This window comes from Xyrauchen texanus, chromosome 42 (genome assembly GCF_025860055.1).
Source record: "Xyrauchen texanus isolate HMW12.3.18 chromosome 42, RBS_HiC_50CHRs, whole genome shotgun sequence".
NCBI lineage: Eukaryota > Metazoa > Chordata > Actinopteri > Cypriniformes > Catostomidae > Xyrauchen > Xyrauchen texanus.
The window spans coordinates 6420692-6443824 of record NC_068317.1 but is presented as its reverse complement, the minus strand read 5'-3'; the positions used below and the strand labels follow the sequence as shown (position 1 = coordinate 6443824).

Sequence of the window (23133 nt, the reverse complement as noted above, 5' to 3'; positions counted from 1 at the left end):
AAGGGACCGTGTCAAAAAACCACACAAGCGACAACTGCCATCGCAAGAACTGCTCCCCTGCCAACAACTGTAGAGAGTGTCCTTTATTCTACAGCTCCAAAAGTGGCAACCCTAGGTACCAGTGTTGTCAGATGTTACTGCTGATTTGAAATATATTATTGAAACGGAAGCTTGACTAGCAGTTTTGGAGATTTCGGTGTTCCCCCATTCAAGTAGATAGGAGCTGCACTGTCATGACTGGAAATAGCCTCCCGGGAGCTTTCCAAAGATGGCCGCCAGTGGACTGACATGCAAGAAAGACATTAGTATAACTTTGCTGAACTACTTGTGGTTTTAGCAACTTGTCCATGATCTGATCATCTAGATGTAGAACGTAGGCAAAATATTGAAAATGTTTTTGATTTATCGCCCAGCCCTACTTCAAACTATGACATTATAGCCATTTATTTCAAATATTACAAATGTCTTCCATTGTTAGCAACAGGGTAATTCCTTGAAAATATCATACATACCATAAGTGGCGTATACCACAAATCTTGTACCACCCCTCAAAATATGCTAAACAAACTATATATTTGTTAAATGTACTTATGTTGGTCTCTTGGACTCATAAACAGTGTTAACCATCATGCAAACAACCATGCATGACATGTGCCCCAGATGCCAGGGGGCCCCCAGTCAGACAGTGAAATGTCATAAATTGAATACAATTCTTGTAACAGCATGCTGCAGCCATGGAAGCCAACAATACATCTAGCTAACATTGACAGAGTTATAAAAAAATCCATATGAGCTGGTTTATAATTTGCAAACAATAAAATGGTAAATGGTCTGCACTTATATAGCGCCTTTTTAACCTTAGTTTATTCAAAGGGATTTGCACTGTGTCTCATTCAGCCATTCATACACGCGTTCACACACCAATGACTGCAGAGCTGCCATGCAAGGCGCTAGCCTGCCATTGGGAGAAACTTTGGGTTCAGTGTATTGCCCAAGGACTCTTTGGCATGTGGAGTCATGTGGGCCGGGAATCGAAACACCAACCCTGTGATTAGTGGTCAACCCGCTCTACCACCTGAGCTACAGCCGCCCCAGTAAAAACATTGCAAACGTATTCATTAGCTGATCAATTTACAGTGTAAGGCTCGTCGCTTTTCATTGTCAGTTTGCTCATTCCTTTTGCATGTCCTCAACCTGGCAACCCGTGTGAGCTTCGAGTCTGGGGAGGGGTGGCTTGGCTGGGCTGGGGTTTACAACTCTCTCCATTGTCAATGTGACATATTTAAGTAAGTACTTTTGATTCATTAAAAAGAGAGAGCTCATAAAAGTAATTCATTTGAGAACCGAACTACACTGGTCGTGCTGTATGTTTTTGATTCACTGTGAAACAAAAAGAAAACAAAAATGGCATCTAAGAGTGATTAGTTCAGGAATCTGACTACACCGGCCGTGCTGTGTTTTACAATAATTATGCTAATGCCAGGCACTTAATTTAAAAGGTGCGATTTATTATTTGATTCCAAGTGGCTTTGCCCAGTGCATGTGTCTGTGTGTGTGTGTGTGCGCGCGTTGTGTATTTTTCCCTCAGTTCTTGTTGTATGACGCATCATGCACGTGAGCTGCGCTTATTGTCAGTGTTTAGTTTTAGTTTCGTCAACGATCTGCATAAAAACTAAATGAAGAAATGTTCTGTCTATATAATGTGCGTCGGTTTTATAATTTTTTATTATTTATTGCACAACATGAGCCATATGCAAATAATCTGTAGCAGCTGTGAGGTTTAAAAATGTCCTTATGCTGACATAGCGCTGATTAGTGGAGGAAAGTTTACGTATTTAGAATAGCCAGAATCGTTTACACTTGACTAAGTTTTGCCTGGAATGCGCTTCCAACCACCACCAGAGGTGGTTTGAATGATTAGATTTGTATCCATCTAGAATGTGTCTTGGAGGGTATTTACACTTGGTCTTTTCATGATCGGGTAGCAAGCTGATCAACAAAAACTTAGTCAATGAAGTGACTAAGTATACACAGGGTTATATACATAACGGAATACATGTAACTGGATTACATATTTAAAATACTAAATATAAGTAACTGTATTCCACTACAGAAGAAATCAATCAATCACACCCCTCCCTTCAGTGCTCCTTCAGAAGCCCCCCCCTTCAGTGCTCCTTCAGAAGCCCCCAAATACATGCACGTGCACTAGTGTTGTGTGGATTGGTCCGATCCACTTTGTTTATTTCCCATTTACAGAGCCAGGGCTGTGTAAAAATACCAGATTTTTATTTTCAGCGCACACAAAGAACGGACTGCTAGTGGACCATGAAGAGAAATTTGTGGAATTTGATAAAAAGTGTATTGGAGTAAAATGGCTTACTTCACCTTTAATGAATGTGTAGGCTTGTCCAGTTAAATAATAATTTACTGATGAAATAATACAATACATGACATTTAACATTAGGATTATATTCCCCTAAAGCGATATTATACATAATATTCAGCAGTATATATAGTAGATTAATTATCATTATATCAGCCATTATCATTAACCTCTGTAATCTTTCATTTTCTTTGGTGCAGTCACAGCAGATCACTCTCATGCTTCAAATGGACATTTGATCCCTCGCACTGAAAAAGCACTTCTCTCTCCCGCTCCTGGTTTCAGTTTCAACAGTTTCAGCCGAACTCATCGTACAACACCTGTGGCTGCTATTGTGCAGTCGTATTGTAGAGCTCCATGTGTGCAATGAAGCGATTTACATTTGTTCCAAAATGCAATCTAAAATAAATACATTTTCACAAACTAAATATTGTATACAGTTTAAGGTGTACTCAGTGATTCCTGAGAAACATGATATTTGAACTCAACTGACAAAAAAAAAACACACTGCACCTTTGGAAGCTCCGCCCCCCCAAATTAAGTACACCAGCTCCAGACAGTCACAACTCTCCTGCTGCTAAATCTAACATCACAACAGCAGCATACATGGGTTCTGTGAAACATAGCAACAGTTGTGTTACCTACCTATCGAGAAGAAAAATGCAACTTCTGCATCCGTCTTCAAGCCTTTTACCTCTCTGAGGTCTCTCCACCGCTGAAAAGCCTTGCCGATGTTGACGCGACTCCTAGACCTCAACCTTCTTTTTTAGTTTATATTCGTCTGACCTTTTTCTCTTGGTCTGTTTCTCAGCCATATGTCCTCCTTTGAGTTTACAAAGTTTGCATCAGACAGATTTGCCATCGCTCTTCTAATTAATTTCTCTCTCTCTCGCTCTGCCCCCACCCCCCATCCTGTGCACACGCAAGAATCACCCCCTGTTGTTGTTTGGCTGCAGTAGCCTAGAAAAGATCAATTTTTTTTTTTTTATGTAATACTGCCCGTCAAAGCTGCTTAACACACAATATACTCTTATTTACACAAATCACCCTGTTCAAAAGATGGCACCCCTTGGTTCCTCTTGTGCTGCCTTCTTGAGCATCATTAATTGTAATCACCTATCACCTTTTGTAATAGTTATATGAGTCCCTCAATTGTCCCATGTGTCAAAAGCTGGATCTAATGCTGAGAAACCAAATTATTTTACATTAGTTGGGAGGGTTTTCCTAAGAAAAGTGGTCATCCTCACTGCTCAGGACAAAGCAGGGACTCATGAACAATTATTACACAAACAGTCATTGATCATCAAGAAAGCTACACACCATATTAAAAACCAAGGGAATGTAAACTTAACAGATCCTTGCATATATTCCACAAGACAAATTACACACGATCCTGTTATGTTAAATGGCTTAGAAACATTGAAGTGTTGCTATAAATATGACTCTTTATGTGCTCCCTAAACATTTACATTTAGAGAACATATTGACGTATTGTGTATTCTCTTAAATTGATTCCTTAAATTTTCTTTAGGTGTCATAAAAAGGTCTTAAGAAAAGTCTTAAATATAGCTTCATAAACCTGCAGAAACCCTGAGTCTAGTAGTCACCTGATGGTTAAAGACCTGGGTTTGCAACACAAATGCAGATTTTCTCTCGCTGACCTATAAAGTGGAGGGTTATATGATCCACTGACTCCAAGTGTGAGGCTTTTATCCAGATGGCCCCAGAGGAACTGTCATGGCAGTCACTTTGGATAAGAATCACCTGCTAAAATGATGAGCAACCACAATGACACATGTGCATTACAGTGGTCCTGGAGGAACATTGTCTCGTTTTGCTGTGTACTGTACTAACTGTATATGGTTGAAACGACAATAAAAAAAACCCCACCACAAACCACTTGAGTTATGCCCCTCCACTTACTACTACCCATTGCTTACTTCTTATGTATTCTCCGATGCTGTAGACAAATTTCCAAACATCAAGAATGGTGGATGAGCATACAAAACTAAACCTTCAGCTCTTTGTTTATCTCCCCCTTTCCTCCCTCATGTCCTCCTTAGCTGGCCGATTGGTCTTTAGTCTGGGATGGGATGCGGAGAGGGTTGTCGGGGGAGGGGTGGAGAAAAGTCGGCCAAGCTGTAGAATTAGCTCGACACCCTACAGGGATGAGCATTCTCTCTGGACTGACTATTTTAAACTTTAATGGCCAAGCAAAATGCCTGACGGGGGCTGTTGTGCTTATGCCTGCATGGAGGAGAGTAGGTCAATGATGGGCAGGGTTCCCACATGTCTTGAAAAATCTGGAATTTTGCAATGCAGTTTTCCAGTCATGGAAAATTTGAAAAATACCTAAATGTCCTGGAAAATAATGATTTGTCCTGGAAGATATTTCACTTTGCTAGTGTTTCTATCAAGGTTTCTATTACATGTACAAAAACTTGGAAACGATCAGGACTCAAATACACAAATGTGTATCGTTTTGTCACTGCTGGCGGCTGCACACTGTGAAACAACATCAACGGTTAAGGGCGTTTACACCTTCATGATTGATTACAGCAGCAGCCAATCATGTGCTTTGAAATCAAGGCCCAAACGAGGAAGATCGCTTGATTGGTTACAGCTACGGCCAACCGCGTGCTTGGCTACAGCAGTGCCTGCACAGTGAGAAGTGACATTCATGAAACTTCTCATTCATAAACAAACTGAATGACCCGGTAACATGTACCTACCTACTGAATGAGGGGCATGTTGTTTGTTTACTTCGGCATCGGCATGTGAGTCTACCTTGTTCATCACAGAGAGAAAAGGGCAGAAGAGCTATTAAATGTGTAAAAGTGACTGATGTTTATACATGTTGAGGGACTTTCACATGACTCGCGTAAGTGCTGCATAATATATTGAAGTCTAATATAAGTGATGCGTCAGCGCAACCTCGGCTCCAACATCACACCAGTGTTTATCACACATGTTTTTGCCTCACAAATGATGTCTTTATCTGGAGGTGAGAAGCTACGTCAAAGACACACAGAAACATCAAAATAAAAGCTTGATTAAAATGGACACATTGGGCGAATAAATGTCCTGGAAATGTGTGCCTTGAAAAGAGTGGGAACCCTGATGGGGATTGAAGGAAAAGGGCAGGCAATTAATGTGAAGAGCAAAACAACTTGCATTTAGTTTGTTCTCTGCAGCCCTTTAAATTGGCTTATCAGACTGTGGAACGAAAGTTTCACAGTCATTGAGAGGAGAATTTCTGACACTTTTGTTCTTTTTTTTTTATAGCTGTTTTGTGACTTACTCTGGTTTGGACTGACTCTAGGTGTTTTTCCTGACGTATTTATGGATCTAAGCGATTGACTATGAGAGAAAATGTGGAAAATTTCACCCAGTCAGAGTGTTGTACATGACAAACGCAGTTAGTGATGGATACAGATGAAACGCGGCTAATTACTAATGTCTGTAATCAGGCAATTTATGATTTAGGGATGCAACTAACAAGCATTTTGGTAATTAAAGCTACACTATGTAACTGTGTGCGTGTTGACATCATATCCCACTGAGAAAATGAGCTCCGGCTACTGTAGCGCATGTTTGGGAGTAGCTGAAGCTGAAAGTTTGTTGTCACAACGAACAAGAAAAATTGACCATGCATCATTTAAAAATTGCAAACCTCCAGGGAATCACTGGTTGTATAAATCAAAGACACCCCGGACAGAGCAGAGTCTTCAACCAAATAGGGAAAGTGACAGAGTTTGTAATAAAATCCGAATCAACATCGGCTTTTCAGAGGTGGCGACAACTCCGAAATCTGAAAGGATTTAAAAGTGCCCCAGAGATGTTGACCACTGGTTGGTAACAATGAGTTACTACCTCTAAATGAGTTACTACCGTGGTCTATTTGGCCAGAATATCCTGCAGTTATAAAAACTTTACAACATTTTACACTTATCAAACTATCAATATCTAAATGTTAACAAATGTTGCCTAACTTTTGTAAAATCATTTATTTCAAAACATCAATGATTCAATATTCAAAACAACAGCATAAGATATGGCATTTTCCTGCTCAGATTATGTGTTTTCAGATATCCTTTCATAAATTATTTTTCCATTCACTCTGATAACATTTCCTTTATTCATGTGTATACAGGTGCCTCAAACCACATTTTTTTGCCTTTTTTTAAAAAACAAGGAGGGATGATTAAAATTAATATACATTTTTGTTGCAATCAATATTGTGCCATAAATACTGTTGATTGACCTTAAAGGGGACCTATTATGCAAAATTAACTTTTACATGGTGTTTGAACTTAAACCACAACCACCCTTTAATGATAAAAATCCACCCAGTCCTTTTTTTGTTAAATACCCATTTAATCATAAGCACTGTCTCATAACAAGCCATTCTAAGATTCTGTACAAAGAGAAGCCCTGCCCACAACTGTTGACGGACATATATGTGTGTGTTGTTTCGTTATAGCGCATAGCAAACATTATAACAGTATTTACATTTATAAATTTGGCAGATTCTTTTATCCAGAGTGACTTACAAAAGAGGAAAACATAAGCGAATCATCTTAAGGAGACATTTGTATGAAAATTGCCATACTACAAAGTTTCACTAGCATCAGAATGTTTTTTTTTTTTGTGTGTGTGTGTGTGTGACTGGTTAAGTGCTCTTAGAAAATATGTGTTTTTAGCCGTTTTTTGAAGACAGAGAATGAGCCAGCTTCACTGATGGTGTTGGGAAGGTCATTCCACCAATGTGGTATGATAAAACTGAGAGTCTGGGAAAGTGTTTTGGTGCCTCTTTGTGTTGGTACAACAAGGCGACTTTCCTTAGCCGACCTGCAGGCTTCTGGCGGTAGTGTAGATCTACATAAATGATTTTAGGTATGCTGGAGCAGACCCAGTGACTGTTCTGTATGCCTGCATCAGAGCCTTAAATTTAATATGTGCATCAACCAGCAGCCAGTGGAGAGAGACAAGGAGTGGTGTAAAATGCGCTCTTTTTGGTTCAGACCAGAAATTAAAGGCCAGACGTGCTGCTGCAGAGGTCTAATAGCACATGCAGGAAGGCCTGCAATGAGAGTGTTACAGTAGTCCAGTCTAGTTATGACAGTGACTGAACAAGTAGTTGTGTGGCATGTTCAGAGAGGAAAGGTCTTATTTTCCTGATATTGTAGAGTGTAAATCTACATGATCATACAGGCTTTGAGATGTGGTCTGTGAAATTTAGCTTGTTATCGATGGTTACCCCTAGATTTCTGACCGTTTTGGAAGTAGATTCTGTAGTTGAACCCAGCTGCACGGTGATGTTGTTCAACAGCAGGATTGGCTGGAAAGACAAGGAGTTCAGTCTTGGCTGGGTTGAGTTGCAGGTGGTGTTCCTTCATCCAGGCTGAGATGTCTGCCAGACAGGCAGCGATTCGAGCAGTCACTGTGGTGTCGTTGGGCTGGAAAGACAAGTAGCGTTGCATGTCATCAGCGTAGCAGTGGTAAGAGAAACCATGTGACTGAATGATGGGTCCCAGTAATGTTGTGTATATGGAGAAGAGAAGTGGCCTAAGCACTGATCCCTGAGGTACCCCAGTAAGTAACTGATGTGGCTTGGATACCTCACCTCTCCAGGCTACCTTGAAGGACCTATTGGAGAGATAGGATGTCAGAGGGTGTGTGTGTGTGTGTGTGTGTGTGTGTGTGTGTGTGTGTGTGTGTGTGTGTGTGTGTGTGTGTGTTGCTCATCCATCGTTGCAAAACTGCTGAAAAAAAACTCATACAACAAATAAATAGATCAAATAACCATTCGGAAACATCCTGGTTCATTCTCAAAATTGTTACTTCTGACGGAGTCTCTCCCTCATCAGTGTCTGACTCCGGTTCAAACATATAGGGCTGAACACCACTATTTTCGCTGTCAGTCATATTGCTTATGGTGTTTAGTTGTCCGAAGCAGAGATGTCAAAACTCTGCCCTATTCTGGATATGGGGCGGGGATCACCAGCTCATTTTCATTTCAAGACACACATACAGCCCGTTTTTATTCCCACTTAAGATTTGGCATATTCAACATGGTATAATAAATGATCTGTAGGGTATTTTGAGCCCTTTAACTTGTATTGAAGTGCTGTGTTGTCTGAAACATAGGGGACGGCAGTTTCATTCTTGCATATTTATTTGACTCTGTAGAATATGTTTCTCCACATACAGTAGATAATGGAATTTTGGTCAAATGCGTGCCATTGTAATTGTGTAAAAACATTTGCAATATGCATCGGTTACTGATATAAATACATTTTTAGGAAATGGCAAGTGATAATAGCTATAGAGGTCGACCAATAGTGGATTTTGCCGATACGATAACTAAGGTGGTGGAAAAGGCCACTAAGGATTAATCTATTTTAGTTTTAAAAATCGATTTATAGAATGTTAACAATATTTCTCAATAGTCTTTCCTTTATGAAAGGTACAGAAATAGATGCTACAAAAGTCAAAAACGAAAAAAAATCCCAGATGCAGTATATACTTCAGTTCTTCAAAATCCTAATAATAACCAGATATATATTAATGCATAACATGGGACTAATGTAGGAATATGGTTTATTGCTATTCACCAGATATGAAGTTGGAGACTCCATGTACTGTATGTGTTGATGGGCCATTTGCAACTCTCAACATATTTTTTGCAGATAACTGATGGCTCCAAAAAGCAACTATCGGTACCGATTAATCGGTAAAACCGATATATCAGTCTACCTCTAATAATAACAAGGCATTCACTACAGAAACCATAAGCTCCTCTGCCATGTTGAAAGTGAATGTCTTCTGCCAACTAGCAAACTGGTATAAAAATGACCTCTTTTTTCAACAGTGAAAATGACCATTTTCACTGTTGTAATTACAACTTGAAGGGGCGTTCGTGTGCAACGTCTGAGAATGAAACTTATTTTTATGATAATTCTGTAAGCATGTGAAGGCAACGTAAATGTATACTATACCTTGTGTCCAAAAAGGTTTCCAACTATTTTAATTGTCGATTAGTTGTTGCAGCCCTACTTCACTTGACTATTTTAAAAGAAAGTACTTTTTTTTTTAGAAACATGAAATGTATAAAGCATTTAGTAAATCGAAAAACATACAAACTAACAAAAGGAATAGTTCACCTGAAAAAAACAATTAGCATAATTTACTCGTCTTCAAGTCATTCCAATAAAAGTTTTTACTAAAATAAATTTTACTTTGTGACCACATTAATTCTGTGGCTGATTCTGTTCAGGAAAACACAGAGCACTAACAAGCACATCTTCTTAATGATGTTCATGCCTTGCTCTTAAATTAAATATCACATCATACTTCCAGCCAATTTACCTTTTTGACATTTTACCTGTATTTGCATTTCAAAGGGAATAATTAAAAGGCATGTAAATCACGTATCACAGGACCTTTCTGTTCTTCGGTACACACTCTCTAATCATATCTGGCTAATTTAAAGATATGGGCATATCTACTAAAAGACAATCACAGATATCATAGGCTCTTTGGAGTCTACATCCAGTTATCCAGCACTACTACTAGTTTAATTGCATGTGTATACAACATTATCACAACCCTCTACGGTCATGTTGGAGAAAGAATCGCCATAGTAAAGTTTAGTTTTTAATCACCAGACTTTTGATGACATGAAAGCGTAATGCAACTGAAAAAGATATGAAGCAAACTGAGAAAGGGTCCTCTTCATATATAGGCAACGACGTGCAATATAGTATGCAATATTAGATATTTTATTTTATATTTCACATTATCATTTTAATCACATTTACCTTTTTAGAAATTTATAAATTTTACATTCTGTCAATTTATATGATGTGATGACATCAGGTTGGAACATTATTGCGATTTTTTGATGATTAACTGTCAAACAAATAATTGTGATTAAGACGATTAATTGTCATACAAACTGTCAATATGTGTGCTTCATGCACACAACAAAGTCCTTAATACAAATTTTGCTTGGGTTATTCAATAAAATAAAATGTATGTCATTTCATTTTCAGGTTTCAAAAATGTATGAATGACAACCAAATATATAAGTATAAATGTTCAAATAATGTAAATACAATTTTGAGAATGAAAATATATCTAAATAACTTGCATATATCTCTTTTTTTGTCTGGGTCAATTTAATGTTCTTTTTTTTTTTTTTTTGAACTAAGCCAACCTGTATATTATATTACATTATAACAGGTTTGAGGAATGAGGAAGCGGGAGTCAGGCCATGGTAAATGGTAAAGCTTCAGACAAACACTCAAACAATATATCTAATTGGAGTGGCAGCTGCCAACCCACTCGTAGATTCAGCCCCCCCTTCTGAGGTCTGGCCCCTTTTATTTGTCCCGTCTCTCTCTGCGAACAAAGAAACGGCAATTACCAGCAATTCATCTCCGGTGAAAACCCTTAACGCTTCCTCTCTCCCCAGACGAACGCTCAACCACGCCCTCAACTTCATACCTCATTTATATTTTCGTGGTAGTTTAACGCAAGTCTCTGTAGATGGTGCACATCGGAGCGCTTGAGAAGCAGTTCATCTTCACATGCTCTCAAGTGATCTGCTCTTGTGACAACTGTGGTGCAGTTCCATGAGATGATTGGAGCTCAACTGAAGGAGATACAAACGTGTTTTCCTACATGCTCACGAGACAGCAAGCAGGGAAAGATGAGGCTAAATCCAGTTTCTTAATCACCTGCTTTTTATTCAGTAAAAGAATCTTGGTGGTTCAACACTACACAACTCAATCACTGGTGAGTGAAATGTTAATATTACAAGGCAAACCCTTCACTATTACTATTGCTCATATTTCAGATGAGAGGTTTGAACAAACCCCAACCCTACGTATTCCGCTTTGTATCTAATCTTGTTTGTGCTACGATCATGACACTTCAGATACCTTACAGCCACTCAGAATACATTAGCAACACCCTACTCTAACTGGTTCACTTTCGTAGGCACTCGAAACTGCCTATTCGCTATGAGACACAATCTGAATGTCTCGTGGTCTGAAGCCCTTATACAATCATGCCAATTTATTGGCCGATGTCGCTTAAGCGACACCCCTAGGGAGCTATGTCACGGGCACAATAAAAACACTCACATTCATGCCATCGAGTCAGATTTTCTGTTCTTTAGTGCACGATTTTGTCTCAGCCTGTGTGTGACAAAAAACATGCAAAAGAGAAACCATGCGCGTCTTGAGCCGTCATCATTAAAAATGCTGTGTGAGAGAATTTTTGTTGTTGGAAGGGAACAAATTGGCCCTTTTGTCCCTATTGTATTTTTCACTATCGGCATGATCATGATAGTGTCTAACCTGTTTTTCAGTATGCCAGTTTAGCCCTTTATTTACGCTGGCGAACATGAATTGAATATTTTCAGCTTGAGTTTTGTCTCTGACTCCATGACCAAGGGTCTCAGGGCACGCATAATATAACTCAAATATGAAACCAAAATATGGTTCAGTTTTCCCCCTCAACTTGCTAGGGAGCAAACATTTAAAAAATGCATCCTAAATTCAGTCACTGTCTCCATGACCAAGGATCTCAAGTCATACATAACAGAATTTGATGTTGTTCAAGCACAAACGTACACAAAATACACATTTAACATAAGCACCACATGTTGTACCCCCATAAAGAATACTGGGGCCATTGTGGCGAACTTGCTTGCTCTCAATTCCCACAATGTACCCCCATTCTATTCTAGGGAAGATGGTTTATCTGGCATTCTCTGCTGTAAATACATTAAGAGTGACCACTTTTTATAATTGCCTGATCGAATTCGGCCTCTGTCTCCATGACCAAAGGTTTCGAGACATGCAAAACAGAATTCGATGTTCATCAAGCACAAGTGTACACAAAACATTGTGAACATAAGCGCCACATGTTGTCCCCCCATAAAGAATGCTGGGGCCTTTGTGGCGAACCAGTTTTCTCTAATAAACTTTCCCCCAATGTTCATATACATTTCCCCACTCAAAATACTAGGGGAAAGGTTTATTCTGTCAGCGTCCTTGCTGTATATACATTTCAGGGAGCTCATAATTTCTGCCTAAATTCAATAAAGGCAAAACTTTATCAAATTCCCTTCAACAAGCCACAGTATTGACGGAGCGAATGCTTCCCGCTGCTGTCGCAAATAGTAAACAAAGCATACCATCTAGTTTTTAGAGGTTGCGCTGCAGCCAAGGGCCATGCATTAATTTCTCTCTCTGCCTGTCTGTTGGCTCGGCATGATTATGTCATTCAATTCAGGCAGCTTGTGTCCCATTCTGGATTTGAGACCTTTGAATTTAACTAATGAAATGTCAATTCAGAATGCTGAAACAGAAACAAATAATTTTGCAGTGCAGCCGGGGGACTGGTTGTGACAATAGAGTTGAAGGACAGTCATAAAAAACAAAAATCAATTTTCAGATTACGCCAAAGCACAGGCATTTTCTCAGATTCGCTTTTGGGGACAAAGCGTACAAATTTAGCATCCTTCCATTCTGACTTGCACTGGCACAGCGCATTTTAAAAAATGATGCAGCATTGATAACATTGAGGCTCAATGACTGGTCGGTGTTAGACCATGCAGATACTTTGGCTGCCCAGTATAGAGATGACGTTCTCAGCCATTTGAGCAATCTTGGCTTGAGTGTATACCTAGACAACAGTGTTGTAGCCAAAGCAACAGAGTAGTTTCTAGGAGTGGAGCTGGACTTGCGGGAAATGCAGGCGCGCTTGTTTCCGGCTCGCGTTTCTGTCATTACACCAGTGTCTAGCAAGGTTCAAAGTGGGACACGTTCTCCCTGCAAGAACATTTCACAGGCTTTTGGGACTCATGATCGCTTTTCTGCTGTCATTCCCATGGGCATGTTGCATGCAAGACCTTTTCAGTGCTGGATCAACTTCACAAAGGGGCTTCAACCACTGATGCATGCGTTCCATCTTTTCAAAGTAACGTGTGCTTGCTACTAAACTCTGTTACCATGGAAACGGTCCTGCCTTCTAATGTCAGGCATTCCATTGGGACAGTTGTGCTACTGCAAGGTGATAACGACAGACGCCTTCTCCAAGGGTTGGGGCGCTGTATACGATTGTCATCCAGCCTATGGGGTTTGGACGGGCGAGCAGCAATATTGGCACATAAACTGTCTGGAGATGTTCACAATGCAGTTAAAGTTTTTCCTCCTGTATATTCAGAATAGCCATGTCCTCATCTGGTCAGACAACAGGATGGTGGAGTCCTACATCAATCGCATGGAGAAGTGCACTCTCATGCCATGCTGAGGCTGGCACATAGCATTCATCTGTTGGCACGGTACAATTTGTGGTCTCTACGAGCCTTACATGTTCCGGGCCGGTTGAATTTGGGGGTGGATCTTCTGTCCAGACAGGGATTGCTTGGTGCCTGGAGAGTGGATTTTACATCCTCAGATTATGGAACAAATCTGGAGAAGGCTCGGTAGAGTGGAAGCGGACCTGTTCGTTAGAGTAAGTTGTTGTTCTGTCCCCTCTGGTTTTCCCTCTCGCCCCGGCACAGCTGGGCATCAATGTGTTGGCACATCAGTGGATGACAATGCGTTTTTACACTGTTCTAACAATCAGTCTGCTGCACGGGCAGCATGTAGAAGTTATGGGTATGGCACTCTTTTGAATGATGGGTTTATGATTCACTCCGCTGTGGTTGATACCATTCTAAATGCTAGAGCTCAATCAACTAGGAGGCTTTATATGTTCAGCTGGTGTATTTTTGCTTCTCAATATACACTGCCCTGTTGGTACAGTGCTGTAATTTTTGCAGGTGCGTCTCTGTGCCGGCTTAAAGTCTTTGTTGCTGCTATAGCGGCTGAACATGCTCTTATCAATGGAGTCTCTGTCAGTAGACATTCTCTTGTCTTTCATTATGCAGGCTTTGACCTTATTGTCCCATCCACGTCCTTTATGGGATTTATCTGTTGTTTTAGTGGCGCTCTCAGTTGCTCCGTTCGAGCCCTTGGCAACAGTCACTGATATGTTTTTGACTCTTAAATCGGCCCGGCTAGTGGCATTGGCATCATTTAGAAGAGTTGGTCATTTTCATGCCTTGTCGATCAGTTCCTTCTGTATGGATTTTGCCAGGGTATTCATGGGGTTAAGACCTTGTTTGTGATATTTGCCTAAGATTATTTCTACATCATTTTACTCGCAGATTGTTAATTTTCAGGCTTCCTATCCTCCCCCATTTGAGTCGGATACATTTCAGCATACATTTGTTAGATTTTATAATCTTGACTTCTCGTTCCAAGTTTTCTCTATTGGAACAGGAGTAAACTCATAATTCCTTTTTATACGGACGCTTTAGCTTGCTTGTGTGCAGCTATATGTTTGCCACATGGGTGTAGACCGGTGTGAATGTATATTCATAGCGAATACACCGCTCGAGTTCCTACAAAAGGAACCTCTCAAAGGTTATGTGGAACATAACCTTTTTCCCTGAGTGGGAATGAGACGCTGCATAGCTGGCCATACTCTCTAGCAGCTGCATAGGCTTGTGCCTTCCTGCAGAAATCATATTTAATGGCACGAAAGCGAGCGCCTTCATGGAGCCTGTAACGTAGCTCCCTAGGGACATCGCTTAAGCACCATCTACCAATAAATTGCCATGATTGTATAAGAGATTCAGACCACGTGACACTCAGAAGTTGTCCCAAAGTGAATACGCATCATCTCATTCCCACTCAGGGAACCAGGGTTACGTTCCACATAACAGAGATGTTTTCTCTTCCACAAACACACTAAAACGGAGCTCCCATGTGTGGCAGTTTTGAATGGCACGGCATTGTAAAAAGCTCCTGGTTTACTCTGTTCATCCTCTCCTCTGGAGGAAAGCTATTTGTCTGAGCCTGTGCTTTATTTTCTGCAGGGTGTCTTGGCTCTCTGCAGATCCACTAGCACAACATTACTTTCTTTTTTCTATTTGTTCCATAGTTTCTCCTTTTTATCTTGTCTGTCTTGCCTTTTAGAAGGTTCATTCTTGTTATTTGAGAATTACACATTCATAGAGCAATAAACATTTACATTTTAGTTATCAAATATTTCCTTATTTGCTTGAAAAAATGCATCCTCTCATTATCACTTGAAAGTATTGTTCAGATTGAATATTCTGTAATAACTGATGCACCCTCATGTAATTCAAAACTTGGAAGGCTTCCTTATGCTAAACAGGAGATGTTTTAATTAATATAAAAAGCTGATTTTTGTTTTGTTTTACTATGGCACTTTAATGCTTATAAATTATCCAAAAATATAATTAAAAGTAGTCCATGCAACTTGTGTGTCATATTGCAAGTCTTCTGACTGCAAACAATAGGTTTTGGTGAGAATTTTAAGTATTTTTTCAAATAAATTTGTGAAGTCTGTTATGCGTTCATAAGTGTAAGAGATAAACTCGTTCACAGTGGCACATGTTCATGCGACAACTACTTGTGTTGTTTAAACCTTTAAAGTGAGTTAAGGTGGTTAAACCCGCATCTTTCAAAGCATTTTAATAGGTGTGGGTGAGAAACAGATCAATGTTTAAGTTCTTATTTTTTTACTATATATATATATTCTCCTCCTACCCCAGTAGTTGATGATGTGCACAAAGAATGTGAATCGCCAAAAACACAAGAAGAATGTGAAAGTGGAAAGTACATTTTATAGTAAAATATTGATCTGTTTCTCACTCACACCTATCATATCACTTCTGAAGACATTGATTAAACCTCTAGAGTCATATGGATTACTTTTTTGTTGCCTCTATGTGTGTTTTGGACCATCAAAGTTCTTGTCATGATTCACTTGCTTTGTGTGGACCTACAGAGCTAAGATATTCTTCTAAAATGTGTAATTTTTGTTCTGCTGAATAAAGAAAGTCATACACATCTGGGATGACATAAGGGTGAGTAAATGATGAGAGAATATTCATTTTTGGGTTAACTATCCCTTTAAACATTTCCATTTGTGCTTAACATAAAAAAAGGTTCTACAACAAAAGGTCTAAATAATGAAGGTGCACCAGGAAGCACAATGAGAAGTTTAACTTCAGTTAACTTTAGTATTCAGCAAATCTTGCAGATGTAGTTAATCGATCCACTTTGATTAACTGAATACTTCGGTATTGAGGAAAACTCTGAGTGTCTGCCTACAGTCGAACGCTAGCCTTACAAAAAGTACTTCAATTGACTCTGCGCATACACAAGTTTAGACCCATAAAGATGTCTTTATAGTCCTTCAGACTCGAGTTACACAATTACAAGTATCTCCTGACCTCCTCACACATGTTTTCTTGACATGCACATCGACAGTTGCCGTTTCCACACTTGTCTCCTGTTGTTTAGCTGTGATTACATCTAGCGCGTCTTTGTGATCGCAACGACTCGAATGCGAGTGTTGCCACCTTGTAGACACACTAATTAGTGCAAATAATTCCATGCGTATTCTGTGCATTCAGAAATGCGCAGTTACAAAAGAAAATGCCAGAAACCATAATTAACATTATCTGTGGACAATTGCTACAAATGTGTTAAATATGGCCCCTTTAAAGATAAACTACGATGAAAGAAGAAGGGTAATTGTTATTGTGCACCATAAGAATGGAAATTTCGCACTAATCAATGTGAGAGTCCACTGTATCACTTCAGGCATACTTGTGCTCCCTCAGCACTTCTGAATGCCACTGAATTAACAAATGTGCTCTTTCTCTCTCTCACTTCTAACAGATTTCCACCCAAGCACCTTTTCTTAAAATTAAAGTTTATTCAATGTTAAGTGAGACCCCAGTTTCCAATTTATTTAGCCTCTTCTCACGCCTCATCGGTAATGTTAATAACTGCTGCATACAGGATGAGTTTTAAGTACACTGAAGCACTGTGAAAAAATCTAAATAATGAAATTGAATGTTTATAAAATTTTGCATTATAAAATAGTTCTGTCTTTTAATCGGATAAGCCAATTTTGTAACTGTTGTAAAAAAGCCTATATTTGTATACCTTCAATCAGACATTGTTGAATTCTGTATTAGTGTGCCAAGTCGTGGTGTAACTTTTCCATGAACAACTAAACAATATGTGCAATACACCCTATAAGACTATATACAGTATGTTATGCTGACCAGCCTCAGTGTTGCTTTACGTAGGTTTTTATTTTTTGTAAAAGTCACTCTTAACCCTCATTAACAGAGCAAAGGCAACAACAATGCAACACAAAAGCTATTGGCCTGCTGTTTCTCTATTCAAATCCCTCTCTTGAGGTTTTGGAGGAGTACCCCCTCTTTCTTCAAGGGGGCGTCTGATCAAACCCATTCTGGAACTGTGCTGTTAGACTGGGCTCCTCTCTGCTTATTGAGTCAGTCCTCATATAGCGTATCGACCACCCCCTCTTAGCCAACTGCACTCCTGCTGCTGCTCTTTTTACTAATGACTAATATTAGACAGGGCTAATATTGCAGTTATCACACATTTAGATTTATAATGCCTCAGAACAAATTAGATTTGCAGAAATTGTTGGCACATTTTAGAACTTATTAGAGGAAATATGTGTTTTGTTTACTGGATGCTTGGAGCCTGGATTGGTTGGCTTAACTGCAGTGTGGCCTTAAACGTTTGAGTCAATGGATGGGCAAAGTATTGAATGTTTATGATATATTTATTTAAGCAATAAGGCACTCAAGGCTGTTCTAAATTTTGAATGTGTCATGGCTAAATGTGGTAGCCGGATATATTCACATTATGGCTTCAAGTGCTTTATTGCTTTAATAAAGAGGCTACTGCCTAATACTTTTTTTATATATATATATATATATGAGATTAACATATAAATTGATTCAACTTTGTAAATGATAACACAGATATATTGTAATAATTTGTTATAGTTTTAATAATTCTCTCATCATTTACTCACTCTCATGCCATCGCAGATGTGTATGACTTTCTTTCTTCAGCAGATCAGAAATTAAGATTTTTAGAAGAATATTTCAGCTTTCTAGGTCCATACAATGCAAGTGAATGGTGAACAGAACTTTGATGGTCCAAAGCACATGAAGGTAGCAAAAAAGTAATCCATTTGACTCCAGTGGTTTAATCCCTGTCTTCAGAAGTGATATGATTGGTGTGGATGAGAAACAGATCAATATTTAAGTCCTTTTTACTCTACATCTCCACTTTAACTTTCAGATGTAAAAGTGAAACTAAATGGGCATCACATGTGACTTTCATATGCAAAAGTGGAGATTTAGAGTGTTCTGTTTCTTACCCATTGATTTTTGGATCTACAAAAGGTCTGATCACATTCGCTTGCATTGTATGGACCTACAGAGCTGAGATATTCTTCTAAAAATCTTCATTTGTGTTCATCAGAAGAAAGAAAAGTCATACACATCTGGGATGGCATGAGGGTGAGTACATTATTATTTTGTATTTTTTTTGGGCGAAATATTCCTTTAATGTATTCTTATGTTGGTGCGTATGAACAAAATGGTGAAATCATCACAATCATTCTTCTTTGTGTTCATTTAGTGAAAACCCGTGGAGGAAAACATGCCTTGACTATTTTAAACTAGATTTTTACTGTAACTTATTTCTTGTATTTGAAACTACTTTGGTACAATGGTTTGTTCAGAATAATGGTTCCTAATTTTTACCCTTAGGAGACATTTTAAAAGCAAATAAGTAAATACTGAGATATACCTTCATGTGCTTATTTTAGCTAAATCATCCATCCCTATTTGAATCATATCTCATCTGTCCCTTCTTAGATTCTGTTTACACCTGGTATTTCGGATGATCTGATCACATGTGGTCAGTGCTAAATACAGGTGTATACGGGGTCTAAAGGGTGTATACGGGGCAGAAAGACAGATTGAGGGGAAGGTGTGGAAGAGGCGTTACACTAAAGAATGGAAAGAACTGAAGGATGGTGAGGAGGACATTGTTACATTGAACACCAAGCGAGTGTACAGTATAAGTTATTTTTTAATCATAAGGTTATCTTCCAAATGGAATTCTAGCTCACTACACACTGCACTGTATATACTATGTACTGTAATATTGTGAAGAAAAAAAAATTATGTACACAAAATTGCAGAAATTAAATGAAGTCATATTTTACACAATATTTACTCATAATTTAATTAGTCAGATATTCGAGTATTGACGCTGACTACCACCCCTGGATTGGCGAGTTCTAATCCAAGGCGTGCTGAGTGACTCCAGCCAGGTCTCCTAAGCAACCAAATTAGCCCAGTTGCTAAGGAGGGTAGAGTCACATGCGGTAACCTCCTTGTGGTCACGATTAGTGGTTCTCGCTCTCAATGGGGCGTGTGGTAAGTTGTGCGTGGATCGTGGAGAGTAGCATGAGTCTCCACATGCTGCGAGTCTCTGCGGTGTCATGAACAACAAGCCACGTGATAAAATGCACCAAATAGTGGGAATTGGGCATTCGAAACTGAGAGTTTATTATTCCCAAATGTATTATTATTAAAAAAAAAAAAAGCACTTCGAGAAATATTCCGAGTTCAGTAGAAGTTAAGCTCAATCCACAGCATAACCATTTGTAGCATAATGTTGATTACCACAATGAACATTTTCGACTTCACATGTACAGTGAGGCACTTACAATGGAAGTGAATGGGGCCAATTTGTAAACGTTAATATACTCAATTTCAACAGTATAGCCATAAGAACATTATACATGTTAATATGATTTAAGTATGATAAAATCACTTAGTGATAACTGGCATCATGTTGTCATGGCAATGAAGTGATATTGGATATACAGTATCTTTACACAGAAAAGGTTATTAAGTGATTTTATCACATTAAAATCATGTTAACACTCATTTTGTTTATGTCTTGTTGCTACACTTTTGAAACAATATGTATTTGAATGTTTTGGGACAGGCCTCATTCACTTCCATCGTAAGCAACTTACAATAACCATGATTTTTGCTTGTTTTTAAACCAAAGGAGGGGCAGGTTTTTTTGTGGTTATATATATATATATATTACAATTGTATCTGAAACAGTACACCGTATGCAATGATAAACGTGTAGTATGCTAAATTGTCATGTGAAGGATACATTGTTTAATTCAATGAATGGTGTGTGATTATTGTCTGTGTAGACAGATATGGACAGTTTGCTTTTTAAATTGAATTTAGTGCAAAAACTTCTTCATTTGCAGTCTAATTAAATAATGAGGCAATAATGAGAATAAATAAAACCTTTAATAAAATAAATGCATGCGTCACAACAGAATTAAAAGGTAATTTATTTTAGAGGTACTAGGAATTGTGGAATACACTAGTCTTGCTTTGTTGTATGCAGCACATTTTGGTACATTGTGGTACAACCATTGGTGTACACGAAATGCAAAAGGTCATCTGCGTCATCCATGCACACAAAAATGTTGCATATGCTGTGTGTTTACTCTTTCTGAAACACAAGAGCCAGAACTGATCTGCTGCTGCTTTTTTCTGTCCTTTTACTGATTGTATGTTTTTAAATAATATGTGTATATTGAAATATTAATGAGACTCTTCATTGAACTTTAACAAGATTCTGATGCAGATTAAACTAGAATATTAGATTTCTCCAACTGTAAAAAATAAAAGGGAATCAGATTGCACTTATACACCTTTTACACACACACAGCACTGTCTGTCAATATCAATGAAGCTCACGTGAGTCATTTGAGTAGCTTGGAAAAATGAAACGGGTAAAATTATTGCTGAATAGCAGCTGTACGTAACAAGATGAAGGTTTCGTACATATCAAAAATGAATCAGAACAGAGTGGCACTGTGATTGAATAAAGCAGACTGTGCTGCCTGGATGGTAAATGTATTTGCTTTTCCTTTTATTTTGCTCTAATTTGTGCTCTTTCATGTGTAATTGCCTGTGCTCTTCAACACTGCATTAGAAGGAATAGAGAGGAAAGCTGTAATGAGACATGCCCACTCAAGGCCCTCAGAGACCAACCCAGTTACTGGGGTACAGCTGCCTTACTTGCCTCATTTGTGTTTTTCAAAAGAGATTTGCAAAGTAAAGTCACAACTGACAGATGCCTCCCTGACATCCACCATTTTTTCGTAACTAAATGTGGTTTAAGCAGATTAAGCATCATATTGAAATATCTAGATTTTTACATTTTCTGAAGGAAATGTGAGGGGTGCTTGATGAAAAAGTCTCAGCCATGATGCTTATGGTGCTTTGGATGCTTGCCAGGGTGTTGCTACAGTGTTGGGGAGTAGTCAACTAAAGGTAGCAACACTACTAACTACATTTTTCAGTAGTGTGCACTGATATGTTTTATTTGTGTATATAAATTTACGTTCACTTTAATGTTGTCACTCTACATGTTTAACCCTGGTAACCATGGTTTCACTATAGTTGTAGTAGGAAACATGACTGTAGTAACAATGTTGTTTAGACTGTAAAAAAACGTTAGTAGTAATGTTTAACTCTGAGGTTACTATTGTTACAGTAAAACAATGGTTCATTTAAAGGGTTAGTTCACCCAAAAATGAAAATTCTCTCTTTATTTACTCACCCTCATGATATCCCAGGTGTGTATGACTTACTTTCTGCAGCAGAACACATTTGAAGAAAAATAGAAAAATATCTCAGTTAGTCCTTAAAATGCAAGTGAATGGTGATCAGAGATTTGAAGCTCCAACAAAAACAGACAGTCAGCATAAACATCATCTATACGATCTTCTAAAGCGATATGATCACTTTTGGTGTGAAAAAGTCTATATTTCAGTACTTTTTACCATCGTTTCCAGTCTGGTGTTACATAATCGCTTTGGTTTGTGAGACGCTTAAGAACTGACGGATGTGCTACACAACTGGATGTGCTGCACTGTTTACAACTGAGTAGGAGGAACGCTGTACAGTAGCTTTGTTGGTTTTGATGTTTTATACAGTATATTCTGATGTTATATATAACATTTTTTTTTTTATATGGCTTCAATTTAGTTTGCTACTTTTTGTTTGTAGCTTGTAGTGTAGCGAACGACTTCAGTAGATTGACTGTAGTTTAACTACTATACATTAAGAGTAGCTTGTAGTTTCCACAATACTGTGTCAATGCATTCGTAGTGTTTTACTGTGCTGCCATGCGGTTACTAGGGTGTTCTTGGTAGATCTGGGTGGTTGCTAGGGCGTTTATAAATGATTGCTTACTGGCCCAAGTCAAAAAAGTCCACTCCAAAGTCTCTATGATACTCTGGTCCCCTAGATATGGTTTGGGTACCTTCTTAAATGTCTATAGATTTTGTTTTCTCCCATTTTGTCATCTCCCAGGTAAAATGATAAGTCTGATTGCTAGCACTTTTCTCAACCAGCTGTACAATTTGAGGTAGTATTCATTTTCATAGCACAAACAATGTGGGACAAGTTAGATGCCAAGTTTATAGCTCTTAAGTATGAGCAATAGAAATGGTGATGCTTGGCTTTGCAAACACTAATTGCATACAATACAGCAAGTTATTTATAATGTATTGTTTTTCCCTCCTCTTAAAGTAGACCACCTACCAATGCAGTTAGCTTTCATAATAAACATTTAAATTCAGGAGCACTGAATTTATCGGAGTCATCATTGAAGTCAGTGCAGTCCTTGAAGTCCAATTAACTGTTATTTTATGATGTTATTTGAAGTTCAACCCATGGTGTAGCCAACTTCCTTCCT

The 23133-nt window shown here is 38.6% G+C and overlaps 1 protein-coding gene across 1 annotated transcript in view; it reads left to right on the top strand.

Annotated features, from left to right (window-relative positions):
- The window catches only part of LOC127635398 (divergent protein kinase domain 2A), a 55720-nt gene that overhangs the window by 19089 nt on the left and 13498 nt on the right, over window positions 1-23133 (top strand). The gene's annotated exons all lie outside the window — the stretch shown is intronic.